Source organism: Mobula hypostoma, chromosome 15, assembly GCF_963921235.1.
Source record: "Mobula hypostoma chromosome 15, sMobHyp1.1, whole genome shotgun sequence".
NCBI lineage: Eukaryota > Metazoa > Chordata > Chondrichthyes > Myliobatiformes > Myliobatidae > Mobula > Mobula hypostoma.
Window position 1 is genome coordinate 28017118 of NC_086111.1, and position 15415 is coordinate 28032532.

Genomic DNA, 15415 nt, shown 5'->3' on the forward strand with positions numbered 1-15415 from the left:
CTCCCTCAAAGATACTCCCTAAACCCTTCCTCTTACTTGTGTTAATATCTATCTGTGGTTCTCTGTCGCTAATGAATATTTTACCGGGTTAATACAGTTATATAAATACAAATTGTTATAGTCACTTCTTAATAACACAGAAGGCAGTGATTTGGTCTATTGAGCAATTCCATCAGTCATATTCTCCTTCTCCTTATTTCTTTTACAGTGCAACTAATTCTATTCCACTTCACTGAAATAAGGGGCTAATATAGAGAAGCCAATTAATCTATAGATTGTGAGAGGAAATCAGAGAGGCTGATAGAAACCTGCTTGTCAAAGGGAGAATGTGCATACTGCACAGATACAATCCAGGGTTAAGTTTAAACTTGAGTCCCTGAAGTTGTGAGGTAGCAGTACTCACTGCTGGATTGTGATACCACTTCCTTTTAATTACATAGGTCTCAGAGAGGAGAACAACACCTTTAATGAATCGTTCAAAACCAACAATGTAGAATTATCCAAATTTACTAAACACAAGAGATTCAGCACATGCCGGAAATCCAGAGCAACACACATAAAATGCTGAAGGAACTCAGCAGATCAGGCAGCATCTGTGAAAGGGAATAAACAATTGACATTTGGGCCGAGACCCTTCATCCAGACCAAAATTCCAAATTTGATAGTTGTCAATCTTGGTGGGGAGGGGTGCTGTTGCGAGTATGAAATTTGGGCAAAGATGAAATATTAGATTAGCTTTTTGAAACTTAGAAATGTCTTGTTAAGATTATAAGCTTAGCTTATGAATTGCCAGTGAGCTGATTTGCACTGAATGAAGTAGCACTGTAATCTCATTGTCCTCAGGAATGACAATAAATCTCTAAGTAGATGGTGAACCTTCTAAAACGAATCTGCGATCTTGTTGACACAGGGACTGTAGATGGTGGAATCAAGAACAACACTTAACATGCTGAAGGAATTTAAGCAGCTTATACTGAGGGAAGTGGATGTGGTCAGTCGAAGAGTCTCAACCTGACCTGCTGAGTTCCACCAGCATTTTGTGTGTTGCTCCAGTGATTCTAAGATTAATAGAAAGGATTATTTGCATTTATTATACAGGAAATAGCAGAATGAGGATCCATCACGGAGTTGAGAAAGAAATGTTTAGTGGTATGATCCTGTGAAGATGGTGGGAGTTGTGGAGAATAATCTGCTGGATGTAGAGGCTCATGTGGTGATAGATAAGGACAGGGGGAAGCTCTAGCCAGTCAATGCCAGATTCCAGGATTGAACCTGGCTCCCAGGAGCTGTCTCCATTTTCCACAAGGATTGCTCTCTACATAACTCACCTGTCCACTCATACCTTCCCACCGATCTCCCTCTGGGCTCTTACTCCTGTAAGCAGGACAAGTGCCACTCCTGCCCCTACACCTCCACCGTTACCACCACTCAGAGACCCACACAGTCCTTCCAGTTAAGATGACACTTCACCTGCAAGTCTGTTGGCGGTCATCCATGGTCGTGAGCTCCCAGTACAGCCTCCTCTGTATCAATGAGACCTGACATAGATTGTGGACTTTTTCGTCAAGCACCTTCGCTCTGTCCACCACAAAGGACGGGTTTTCCCAATAGCGACCTATTTTAATTCTACTTCCCAATTGGACATGCCAGTCCGTGGTCGCCTCCATGGCCACGCAGAGGCCACTCTCCAGTTGGAGGAGCAACACTTCATATTCCATCTGGGTAGCCTACAGTCTGATAGCATGAACATTGATTTCTCTAACTTCTGCTAATTTTCCCCCCTTCTCCTTCTCTCCTTTTCCATTCCACATTCTAGCTCCCTTCTTATTCACTCTCTTCTCATCTGCTCATCACTTCTCCCTGGTGCATCTCTCCTTCCCTTTCTCCCATGGTCTATACTCCTCTCCTATCAGATTCCTTCTTATTCAGTCCTTTACCTTTTCCACCTATCACCTCTAAGCTTCTTAGTTCATTCCCCGCTTCCCCCAACCCACTCGCCTTCCTTCTCCTCTGGTTTCATCTATCACCTACCAGCCTGTATACTTTCTCACACCCAGCTTCTTATTCTGGCTTCTTCCCTCTTCCTTTCCAGTCCTGATGAAGGGTAATGGCCAGAAACATTCACCGTTTATTCCATTCCATAGGTGCTGCCTGGTCTGCTGAATCCTTCCAGCATTTTTGTTTGTGTCGATCCACTGCTGCCTGTTCAGGTTGTGCACGTTCTAGCAGAGAACGCGTGGATTTTCCCAGGAGCTCTGGTTTCCTCCCATATCTCAAAAGGTATGCTGATTTATCGATTGCTTACTTATTAAATTGCCCCTTGGTTTAGACTAATTTTGAAATACTTAAGAGTGGTTAATGAAAAGATCTTCATCATGTGAATAAGAAGAGAAATTGAATTACTCTTCTGGGAGCTGGCATGATCCCTGTAGTCTGAATAACTGGAGTTACCTGAGAAAACTCTACTAATATCAGCTCTGATATATTTCATTTATAGCATCAGATGATGCCATCCATATTTACCCTAAGCGATAGACAAGAAAATATGTGTAACCCTGATTTTAAGATTACCTCAAATGAGATAAAAATCTGCAGACAAATCAAAGCGACACACACAAAATACTGGAGGAACTCAACAGGCCAGGCTGCATCTATAGAAAAGAATAAACAGTCAACGTTTCAGACCGAGAATCTTTATCAGGACTGAAAAAAAAGTTGAGAAATCAGAGTAAGAAAGCAGGGGGGAGGGGAGGAAGAACCACAAGGTGAACGGTGAAACCAGCAGGGAGGGGAATGGTGAAGTGAACAGCTGGGAAGTTGATTGGTGACAGGGATACAGGGCTGGAGAAGGGGGAATCTGATATGAGAAGACAGAATGCCATGGAAGAAAGAAATGAGGAGGAGCAGCAGAGGGAGTTGATAGGTCAGTAAGAAGATAAGTTGAGAGAGGGAAATGGGAATGGGGAATGGCAAAGGAAGGCATTGTTGGAAGTTCGAGAAATCAATGTTCATGCTATCAGTTTGGAGGCTACCCAGACGGAATATAAGGCGTTGCTCTTTCAATCCGAGTGTGGACTCATTGCAACAGTAGTGGAGGCCGTGGACAGACATGTCGGAATGCGAATGGGAAGTGGAATTAAAATGGGAAGCTACTGGGAGATCCCACTTTTTCTGGCAGACAGAGCATAGGTGCTTGGTGAAGCTGTATCTCAATCTACATCAGTCTCACCGATATACAGGAGGCCACACCCGGAGCACCGGATACAGTAGATGACCCCAACAGACTCACAGGTGAAGTGTCACCTCACCTGGAAGGACTGTTTGTGTCCCTGAATGGTAATGAGGCAGGAGGTGTAGGGGCAGGGTAGCACTTGTTCCGCTTTCAAAAGTAAGTGCCAGGAGGGAGATCAGTGGGGAGGGATAAACCGACATGGGAGTTACGTAGGGAGTGATCCCTATGGAAAGCTGAAAGTGGGGGAAGGGAATGATGTGCATGGTAGTGCGATTCCACTGGAGATGGTGGAAGTTATGGAAAATTATGTGCTGGACGTGGAGGCTGGTGGGGTGATAGGCGAGGACAAGAGGAACCCTATCCCTGGTGCAGTGGAGAGAGAATGGGGTGAGGGCAGACATGCAAGAAATAGAAGAGATGCGGTTGAGGACAGTGCTGCTGGTGGAGGAAGTGAAGACCCATTCTTTGATTTCCACTTTAATTCCTCTTCCCATTCCCATACCGACATTTCAGTCCATGGCCTCTTCTACTGTCGTGATGAGGCCACGTTCAGATTGGATGTCTGGGTAGCCTCCAAACTAATGGCATGAACATTGATTTCTCGAACTTCTGGTAATGCCACCCCATACACCATTACCCATTCCCATTTCATTCTCATCTTATCTTCTTACTAGCCTATCACCTCCCTTCCTCTGGTGGTCATCTCCCTTTTCATTCTCCCATGACCTTTGTCTTCTCCTATCAGATTCCTCCTTCTTCAGCCTTGTATTGCTTTCACCAATACTTCACACATCCTCCCCTCCCGGTTTCACCTATCACCTTGTGGTTCTTCCTCCCCTCCTCCCACTTTCTTACTCTGACTCTTCATCAGTCCTGATGAAGAGTCTTGGCCCAAAACGTCGACTACACTCTTTTCCATAGGTGCTGCCTGGCCTGCTGAGTTCCTCCAGCATTTTGTGTGTGTTGTTCAGATTATCTCCACTTGTTTTTCCATAATCCACTATACTGTTTTTTGAACTTGCCCAACAAATCCTTTCTATAATGTTATATGTTATATCCATTGTCCATTATCTAAACTCATATAAGTAAAGGACAAGAATATCCAAGCTGTTCTCATTGCCTAATGTGGTTAGAATGTGATTATGACAGTGGATCTGTGAAATGATTAACCAAGATTTCTTTCCTGCAAACAATAAGCCAGGAGTACGCTAATTAAAGTTTCCTATAAATGAAGAATTCTTTCTACTCTTTTTGAATTTTAAACCCCTCAAGATAAAGTGCTTTATTATGTTCTGTAACTAAGCTCTGGCTTTCACTAGACTCTAAAATCCTTTTGTTTTCCCAACAGAATTCCTGTGTTCTAAATCCATCTTCCCAGCTGCAAATTTCCGCCCATTTCATCAGATTACATCTAATCCCACAATGTTTCTTTTTATCAAATGTTTTTTGAATCTCCATACAGACAACTCTCAAAACACTGCTCTACTAACAATATTTCTAACTTCCTCAGAATTCTCAATTAAAATACTTTACACAAATTTTGTATCTTCTATAAATGGATACTTGACCAAGCCGCTTGATGCCTCTGATTAATTCTATCCACTGCAACAGATGTTCCTTCAATGCTACCTTTCTAAATGACAGAGGGCAATTAGCAATTTCAAATTTAGGTTTCTGAATCTGGTGAAATTTGAAATTAAGAACATGTGCATTTACTTATCTCACAATGCATTGAAGTGCTTTACAGCCAATGGAATACCCCTGAGTTGCAATTTAGTTTTTGTACAGCAGTATAACATTAGGACAATGAAATGAAAGAGTAGATAACCTACTGAATTATAACAAACAGTGTACCCGTGATTTAACTACACCTCTAAAAATCAGCTCTAAGAATTATGCAGATATTGAAGCTTTGGTCACATTTGCACATTATAGCAGTCTCACAATATGCACAACATTATCACATTATATACACAAATCTATTACGGTTGACCACCGATTTTCCAGCACCCTCATTTCCTGAGCCTTGCCAGATTATCATTTTTGCTGGACTAAAAGAGGTCAGACAATAATAATAGCAAGAATGAATTGTAGAAGTTTAAAAAGGATTATTAATTATACAAAAAATTAAATGTAAAATTATTAATTGCTGTGCTTACGAAGACCATTGCTTCTTGGTTAACTTTTTAAACATTTCATCTAGCCAAAGTTATTCCATGTGTTTTGATCTCTACCCTGTGCAATTTTTTAAGCTCTTGTTCTGTCATGAAGGCATGTTTCTCTAACCCTTTGACTAATTCCCCCCACAACTCAATTAACTTGTCAATAGTAAATCTTTCAGATTCATCCATTTATCAACATTGCTGCCTTCTTCATCACTTGGCAGTGTTTTTACCAGCATTCGGAACACTCTCTATTATTTCCGAGTCTGCAGGGTGTTGCATTGTTGACAATCATCCACTCACGTAAATTTTCTTCATTAAGACTACTTGCTATATCTTTGAAAGCAGGTCCTGTAACACTTCTTGCATACACAAGTAAATCACAAACAACTACTTCCTCCTTTGGACACGAAATCCTGTAAAATCATCATCAAGCTTTTCTTCAGGCACTGCATCAAACATCAAGGCAGGTGGCAACTTATGCCAGCCATTCTTTAGTGTTGAAGGTTCTACTTTCTCCCACCCTCGAGCAATGAACCAAAGAATGTCCTTCGTGTTAAATTCTGTAATAAATGTTTGTACAGAATGGCCATTATTCACCTCATCTAACAGTCGTTTCATGAAAAGTGAGCAATACTTGGCTTTAGGGAGCACTGTATTCCTTTGTCTTGGGGTTGGGTAGGCGATGTACAGTTTGGTGGTAAATATACTGTAAAAATGTTATTCTTACACAGGAGTTCAACTTTGGGGTGAGCTGAACAGTTATCCAAAATAAAAAGAATTTTGCAATCATCAGGTAGCCCTACAGATGTACAATGTGCTCTGGCTTCTGGCACAAAATATTTTTCAAACCACTCTAACGTAATATCAGTGGTAATTCAGCCATTTTAATTTGCTTAATATGTTACTGGGTAAACATTAACAATTTTGAAAACAATTTTTTGGATCACCAGTAGTACCTGTGAGTACCTGCTGCTTTGGAGCATCCTAAAATGGTAACTCTATCTTGAGATTGTTTAAGTCCTGTGGGGTCTTCTTCATCTTCTGTTGCTAATGTTTTCCTAGGTGTGCATTACCAGTACAATGCAGTTTCATCTGTGTTATACCCCAGCTCAGGACAGTGGTTTTCATCAGCTATGAGCTTCTCAAGTTCATCCATGTGCTAGGCAGCTCCTTCATGGTTTCCAGACCATTTTTTACACACACTTTATGCATGGAAATCCCATGGCATTTCTTAAGGCTGATTTATACTTGTGCGTACGGGCTACACCGTAGGCCTGATTTGTACTTTTGTGTAGTCCTACACCGTAGCCAGCGTTTAATCAAAGTGCCTGCGTCGCTCTGCAATTCACTGCCAAAATGCTAGTGGGCGGTGGGGTTTCTATGCCACTGTGTTGAGATTCTTCGTGAGAGACATGGACGAGGAAATGCATTTCAAATATTTTCAGATGTCGGCAGGTAGATTTGACGATTTGGTCATGGTCTCCAACCATTTATTTCACATCAGTGTACAGACATGGCAGAGAAAAGCAACCGGAAATGCGTATGAGCAAATGCGATGCTACCAAGTGGAGCAATCACAGTAGTTGTCTGCGTCGCTGCGACGCGTGAGTTACATTTTTGGGGAGGTGCTCGTCACTCTACGGTGTAGGGTATGGCGTAAAGTACACAGTACCTACAGCATACATTTGACACACAAGTATAAATCAGCCTTTAAACCTTTGAAGCCATCTTTCACTCCAGTTGCATGCATGTTCTAACTGAAGTTCTTTATGGAACAACTTGGCTTGGTTCATTATCCTACTTCCTGACAAGTCGACTCAATCACTCCAAGGCCAGTGAAACCATTCAATCATCACTTAATCATGCTCAGTGCTCTTACCAACTTTTATAGTTTTTTCTAATGTTCATTTGCTTTAACGAATCACTGTTTGCATAGAATTGCATTTTTTTCCTCTTTGTGCGTTATATCATACACAATGGATGAACCAATGCCATATAAGTCAGACAGCTTACGCACAGAAACACCTTGGTCCAGTTTTTTAAACATTTAAACCTTCTCTTGGATCAACGTAGACTGATGTTTACATTTGACACAACACTGGTACTTGCATTTATCTTAGAAACCATAGCTTGGGTTAAATTTATGTAAAATAATCAAAAATAAACAGAAAATATTGGGACTACCACCAATAAGTGCAATGCAAATAATAAAAATAGCGTGCTTTTGTCAAAATGAGTCTCGGCACAGTTTGCGTTGCATGCGTTACAAATAGTGCCATCTGGTGGGCTGCTCAGTAAACTACTTCTCAGCTTCCGTAAAATCAATGGTCAACCTACATTTCCTTTGTGTCTAACTATATCCCCCAAAAATAAATCATTATAAAATACAGTAGTTGACCTGTCTTTTCATTGCACTAAGAAAATGTGCAGACCCTGAGAAATTTGTTTGTGTAATGGAGTCTTCTGTTCAGAGCTCTTCCTTCAGTTGGACCAAAATTGGCCCAAAACTACAAACAAAGAATCAGATCATTTCTATTTTGAAAAGTACTAAAACGATTTTTCATGATCTTTTCCTGAGGTTTGAGGTCAAATTTACGTAATGGGCCCAAAAGGAAATTCAGTCTGATTCTGAACATAACTGAACCCAAAGAAAACAAACACTAATTTTGTTATTTTTGACACTATCTTCCTTCCATATGATAATGCCATCTAATGAAAAATGAGAGAGTAGGTATGATATGTAGCCCGATAAAGCAACAGAGAAATTCAAAGGAATACTTTAGTGTTTTTCTGAAGCACTGGCTGATAATTATTGCAATATTGAGAGAGCTTGTATTCATGGTGTGCCATGTCAGTTGAGATGTTAGACCATTCCCTCTCTAAAGCTCAATTTGAAATGGAAAGTATTGTCATGCCTCAAATAAGTTCTACCTACAACTCAGAAGTTAAAAACAAAATATTGTTTTGTTTTCTCAGAATAGCAACTGGACAGTGGCTATGTAGTTGGCATCCGAGAACAGGCAATCCTTTGCCAAAACATTTGAATTCTGACCATCTCTCCCATTGTACAAGTATCTGCTGTACTGAAACTAAGATTCACTAAACATTGTAACTATAATATGACAAATAATTTAAATCTTGTGAGACTCAGTACTGCTCTGCAATTTGGTAATTAAGCTTATGACATGTTCCTTTCATGTTGGGTTCCATTCACAGCACCTCTAAGACTGAAGCAGTCCATGCTTGCATCCAGTAAGTCTAAGATAACCAGTAGGTTATGTTAAGAGATAAGTAACATTTATGCTTTCATGTGCCAGGGAATAACCTTCTCCAACAAGAGGGCATCCAAACATTTATCCCCTGACATTCAATGACATTTCCAGCAGCAACTTCCTAACCACTCCACTACAACCACACCCCCCACTCCCCAACCACCAGCCATGTCCTGAAGGTCACCATTGACAAAAAACTCAACTGGACAAGTCACATAAATAATGTAGCGAGAAGGACCACTCAGATATTCTGCGGCTTGAGACTTACCTCCTAACAGCATCTGTATGAGATGTCTGGAATTGTAATGGGATATCTTACACTAGCCTGAAGAGTGCAGCTCCAACAATACTTGGTTAGACAATAACCAGCCAGACTCGGAAACACAATTACTTTCGTCATTGCCACATCTAAATTCTGTAATGCCCCACTTAACAATAGAGTGGGAATGCCTACACTGGGAGGCATGTTATTCCTACCTTTCCTGAGACCAGTTACAGCTGGGCTTGAGCACTGGTCAGTGATAGCTGCATTTTGGCCCATGCAGCAAGATCTCATAATTCAGATTCAGATTAAGTTTGTTTATCACATGCACATGGAGTCATACAGTGAAATGCATCATTTGCATTAACAGCCAGCACACCAAAGGATGTGCTGGGGTCAGCCTTCAAGTGCCACCACACATTTTGGCACCAATACAGCGTGCCCACAATGCTCAGCCACACAACACAAGCAACAACAACTAAAAACACAACAGCATTAGAATAAGACTCCTTTCCTCACTCCTCCCACCCACCCAAACACGTGGATAGTCTTCCAACTACAGGACAGGTTTTGGCCATTCAGGCTTAGACTTCCACACTTCTAATCTACCTTTGGGCTTTGATCTTCACTATCGACCTTTGGGTTAACTGTTAACAAGATTCCAAACTACAGACTCTAACTCTGGGCTTGACAATTCACCAGCCCTTGTTCTCCCCCCTACCCCACCACCCCCGTGCCTCCAGCTCACATGGATATCCGATCCCAGGTCCCACCAACCTTGGAAAGCTATGGACATCCTTCGTTGCCTGCTCACGTCGCTGCCTTTCCAGAGTGGAGCAAAGGCCTAGACTCCCAATGTCCTTCATCATTTTGAGCACAGAACTCTGCATGCCTTTTGTCACCTGTCTGTATCAGTGGACTTCACTTGTAGTACCTAGTGCAGATCTAACCTATTAACTTCTCCACAACAATGTCCATGCACTCTAACCTGACTCCTAATTTCCTTTCTGTCCCATTTTGACTAGAAAGTTCATGACTGAAACAATTCCAGTCAATTCTTCCACAACTCATCAATCAATCAATTGTAAAGAAATAAACAAACTCAATGTGACAGAAGACTTTTTATTGACTGGGCTGACTATTCCTTGTTTATTGATAGATCAATATCCAATATGACATGTAAGGATTGATCCGTCAGACTTCCAGCACGTTGACAGGGTTCACACAGCCTAAGTTATGCTCTCAGCCAATCAAGGATATTGCTAGCTGGCAGGACTGACTTAGATAGGCAGAACAGAGTAGCCCACCTGCTCAGCCATGACATGGGAAAACTGTCACTCCTATGGATGTAAAAGTGGGAGCTGGAGGGCAAAAGCAGCAGAACTTGGGCATCAAGAGCTGGACTGGAGGGGCTGGAAAAAGAAGGACAGGGGAGAGGATGATTGTGAGAGACGAACACCAAGAGGTGAAAAGACAAGGACTGTGCTCTTTGCCTCCAAATCTATCACAGTCATCTTCTGATTCAACCTCCATATTGTGGAGTAAGATAAGACCCACACTCCTTCTTCCAAAGGTTCACAAGGGTGGTCTGCGACAGGACAGTTCAGTAACATCCTCATAGATAGACATACTGAGGATTTGCCAATCCTACTCTTCAGGATTGTATGACAGAAAGGCTACAGACAATACAGTTTCCCAGAAGTTCCATTACAGAGGCATTAGACAATAGCAAGTGAGAGAGTCTAGATCAGCCACAAAGCCCCAAGGAGCTGCCTAGCCCCATCCATTCCCTTGGCACAAATAAAACTCCCAGAAGTGACACCCTTCTGGCAGGGTTATACTCAGTTCGATGGGACTGGGTGCACCCGGTGCTGCTGGAGTGTATAAAGTCATGCTTCTGGCTGGTGACGAGTCAGAATCCATGAGAAAGGGCACCATTACCTTCATCAACACACAGAAGGGAGAGAAGGAAGACATCTGGAATTGGAGACCTATAGTGGTGCTAAAAAGGTTGTGAACCCTGTAGAACTTTCTCTATTTCTGCATAAATATGATCTAAAATGTGATCAGATCTTCACACAGGCCCTAAAACTATAGCATTATAGCAGGGGTCCCCAACCTTTACTGCACTGAGGACCGGTTTAATATTGACAGTATTCTTGCGGACCAGCTAATCCGGGGGGGTAGGGTTGCCAACAGACAAGAGTAGCAGTCAACTACATTGCGTTTACCCCAAGAAAGACTACAACGACCATGAAGCCATGCGCAGGCACCAGTGCGCATGTGTGACTTGCGCATGTGTGTACCTGCCGATATTTTTTTTCTGCAAATCGTTTTTTCGCGTTTCGTTTCGGGGGGAGGGGTTAATCACAACCGGAATATAGATGATAAGTGGCTAATACACTCAATTTCGTTTCTAAAAGGGTTTATCTAATGAATTTAATATTAAACACACAGCGCATATTTTCCTCGCATGAATATAGTGATAAGTCAATTATCAGAGGAGGGCAGGGGAGCTTGAAGTAAGTGTTGAACGAGCTTCCAGCAGAAGTGGTAGATGTAGGTTCGATATTATCATTTAACGAAAAATTGGATAGGTATATGGACAGGAAAGGAATGGAGGGTTATGGGCTGAGTGCAGGTCGGTGGGACTAGGTGAGAGTACCGTTTGGCACGGACTAGAAAGGGCGAGATTGCTTGTTCCCATGCTGTTATATGGTTATATAAGTAAGTCAATAGCATCATAACATTTTAAGTAACATTTGAATATTAAACACACAGCACATATTTTCCCCGTATGAACATATAAAATCATTGCAACACACCAATATCACTGAATCAGTGGGAGCCCTGGGCTTGTTTTCCTGCAACAACACGGTCCTATCGAAGGGTGATGGGATACAGCGATACTCGAAGGGGGTTCCTTATGTCCAGTCTATTCCGCAATTTAGTTTTCGTTGCATTCATTGCAGAGATATGCTGGAAATGGAAGCAACGCTTTCAGTGCTTTCGTGGCTATCTCAGGAGACTTAACTTTGATCCGGAATGCTGGCAGAGATGTTATGTCAAACATACTTTTCAGTCCGCCGTCATTTACAAGCTCGAGGAGTTGATCTCCTTCCCGCGCTGAGATGGATGATGCGCAAGTAATTGACCTCGCATGCGTAATAACCCCACGTGTGTTCAAGCACAATAGTGGGCGTGACAGGGAATGAGGAAAAGTGCAGCTGGCTCATATTGCCAAATGATATCATTTCCTCGCGGCCCGGTAGCACATGCTTTGCGGCCCGGTGGTTGGGGACCGCTGGATTATAGGATAAAGAGAACCTAATTAAATAAATAACACAAAACCATTATTTTTTTTATCATTTATTTATTGAGAAAAATTATCCAATATAACATGCATGTGTTGAAAAAAAGTACGTGATCCTCCGCGGTAATGCCTTCTACAAAAGCTACTTGGAGTCAGGTGTTCCGATCAATGAGATGAGATTGGAGGTGTGGGTTGTAGAGGTGCCCTGCCCTATAAAAAAGTCAGGTTACTGACAGAGCCTGTTCTTCTTAAGAAAATTCTGTTTATGTGAACCATGCCTTGATCAAAACGACTTTCAGAGGACCTTAGAAGAAGAATTGTAGCTGAAGCTGGAAAAGGCTACAAAAGCATTTCTAAAGACTTGGGTGTTCACCAGTTCACAGTAAGAGAAATTGTCAACAAATGGAAAAAAAAAACCAGTACTATTGCTATTCTCACACCAACAGCACGACGTGCAATGCTGAGGGAGCTGAAAAAGAACCCAAAGGTAACAGTAAAGGACCTGCAGAAATCTAGATCTTACTAATATCTCACTTCATGTGTTCATGGAAGGACACCATGGAGGAAACCATTGCTCTCCAAAAAATAAATTGCTGCACATCTCAAGTTTGCAAAAGACCACTTTGATGTTCTACAATGCTTCTGGGACAATGTTCTGTGGACAGATGAGACAAAAGCTGAACTTTTGGCAGAAAAGCACATTGTTATGTTTGGAGGAAAAAGTGCACTGCCCACCAACACCAAAACCTCATCCCAACTATGAAGCTGGTGGAAGGAACATCATGGTTTGGGGCTGCTTTGCTGCCTCAGGGCCTGCACAGCTTGCAACTGTTAAGGGAACAATTAATTCAAAGTTGTATCAAGACATTTTACAGGAGAATGTCAGGATAGCAGTCCATCACCTGAAGCTTAATAGAAATTGAATGATGCAACAAGACAATGATCTGATAAACAAGAATGGGTCCATTACAGAATGGGTTAAAAGAAAATTTTTGTTTTGGAATGGCCAAGTTGAAGTCCTGACCTTACTCCTATAGAAATGTTGAGGAAGGCTGAAGCAAGCAGCTCATGCAAGGAAGCCCACAAACATCCCAGAGATGAGGCAGTTTTGAAAGGTGCAATGGCCTAAAATTTATCCAAACCAATGTGCAGGACCAATCAACAGTTTGCAGAAACATTCGACTGAAGCTATTGCTGTACAAGGGGGTAACACCAGTTACTGAAAGCAAAGGTTCACATACTTTTTCCAACAAATGCATGTAATACTGAATCATTTTTTCCAATAAATAAATGAACAAGTATTATGTTTTTATATTTATTTAATTGCGTTCTCTATCTAGTTTTAGGACTTAGGTGAAGATCTGATCACATTTTAGATCACATTTATGCAGAAATAGAGAAAATTCTACAGGGTTCACAAACTTTCTAGAACCACTGTGTTTCTCTGTTGAATGTGGACTATGACATCCTATCCAAGGGCAATGCCAACCATTCAAGTCTGTGCTTTGTTTGTATTTTAAAACCATACAGGAAATCTGTTAAGCAGCCTTCATTTTATAAAAAACTTCCACAGAAACAGAGTGTTCCTTTCAGTGACCGCACTGTGTGTCCATTTTTACAATGCATCTTGACCATGGAATGCTAAGCACGGTTCACACTACAGCAAGTGTGTATAGACTAATTCAGCTTAACTATAAAAGTGGTGAAGTGAAGAACATGAATCAACCAGAGAAAATGCAAATAATTAGATTACTATAAAGTGCTGAATTGTATAAATGATTGAATAGTACAACATTTAACCCAACATGTGACTAATGTCAAGGTTTCTGTAAACCTAGGAGTTCAGAAATGATTTTATTCAAGGATCTGCAGAGTAATTGACTTCCTTTAACATGGATTACTTGGTGTTCTATTGTTACATCAACCCACTAGAAATAGGCAAGCAACTTATCTAATCTGTGATTCAAAAATTCAAGTGTAACTATCCATACAGTAAAGCTGAGAAAAATAGATTAATATTTCAAATTTTACAGATAATAAATAAAACACAGTATATTCTGGGAATATAGAATGATAATAGAAAATGCTGCAAAGTTTCAACCACTCAGACAGCAGTTGTAAAGGGAGAAGATAAAAGTGTTTAATATTCCAATTTGACGGCTTGTTATTGTAGGTGCTGCCTAGTCTGCTGAATGTTTCAACCTTCATTCCACGAGCAGTTCAGCTTTTCAGCAGATCTACCCATTATTTTCCCTATTGGATCTTTGCAATTATGTTAACCTAACCCCAAAGGTAATAAACAATAATATCATTCTATTCAATCTCACACCTTCATGGTACAACCACTGCCCCAGTGGAATAACAACTATCAGACTCTGCAGTATTTGATAATCTTTGTACTTATCATCAGAACCTTTAAACCTGTTCTTAATCAAATACTTATCCAGCCCTTTGAAAAACATGGCATTAACTGCTATTGCCTCTCATCTACTTCATGTATTCCCTGTTCAAAAGCAAGAAAAGATGCTAATACATCTCTGGCTTTTGAGGCTAGTTAAATTTAAACATTGTCTAAATTATGTCATCAACTGTCTATTGGTTTCAATGTCACTCACTTCTGTTATTGAAAGGAGTTTGGACTATATTATTTTTATCGTCCCTCATCCCAATGAAATAAAAAACATTCATTATTTTGATAAGGAATGTTTTAAAATGTCCTTAGTTTCTTGGATTCTGCCAGCAGTCACAGTTGTCCACACAGGTACAGCAATTGATAAACTGAATCAAATGTCAAATTTATCTGATCTGGTGCCAACTTTGTCAAGAAGAACAAAATAATTTCCTATAAGGTTCAGTACACAGAGTTATTGATGCTGATGTGCATAACTCCAGAATTCTCTACCTTGATAGGAAAACTTTTATTTTATATTGACTTAAGCCTGGACCACAGCATTTCAAGGTTTGTCTTTGATACCTTTTTTTATCATCTTCCTTTACCTTTACCTTCTTGTGGAATATCTCTTTCTCAATAGATATTGGAGGAGGTGAAAATAATCCTTGGTGTCTGTTCAAGGGTGCAGTTTGACAGAATGAGTTCCTTTGATCCTGTACTTTTAGCACTTCGTTTCATGAATTAACTACTGTGGATCCCCATGAACTCCTATCAAGTCA

The 15415-nt window shown here is 40.9% G+C and overlaps 1 protein-coding gene across 2 annotated transcripts in view; it reads right to left on the reverse strand.

Annotated features, from left to right (window-relative positions):
* LOC134356766 (metabotropic glutamate receptor 7-like) overlaps positions 1–15415 on the reverse strand; it is an 854194-nt gene that overhangs the window by 313923 nt on the left and 524856 nt on the right. The window lies entirely within an intron of this gene.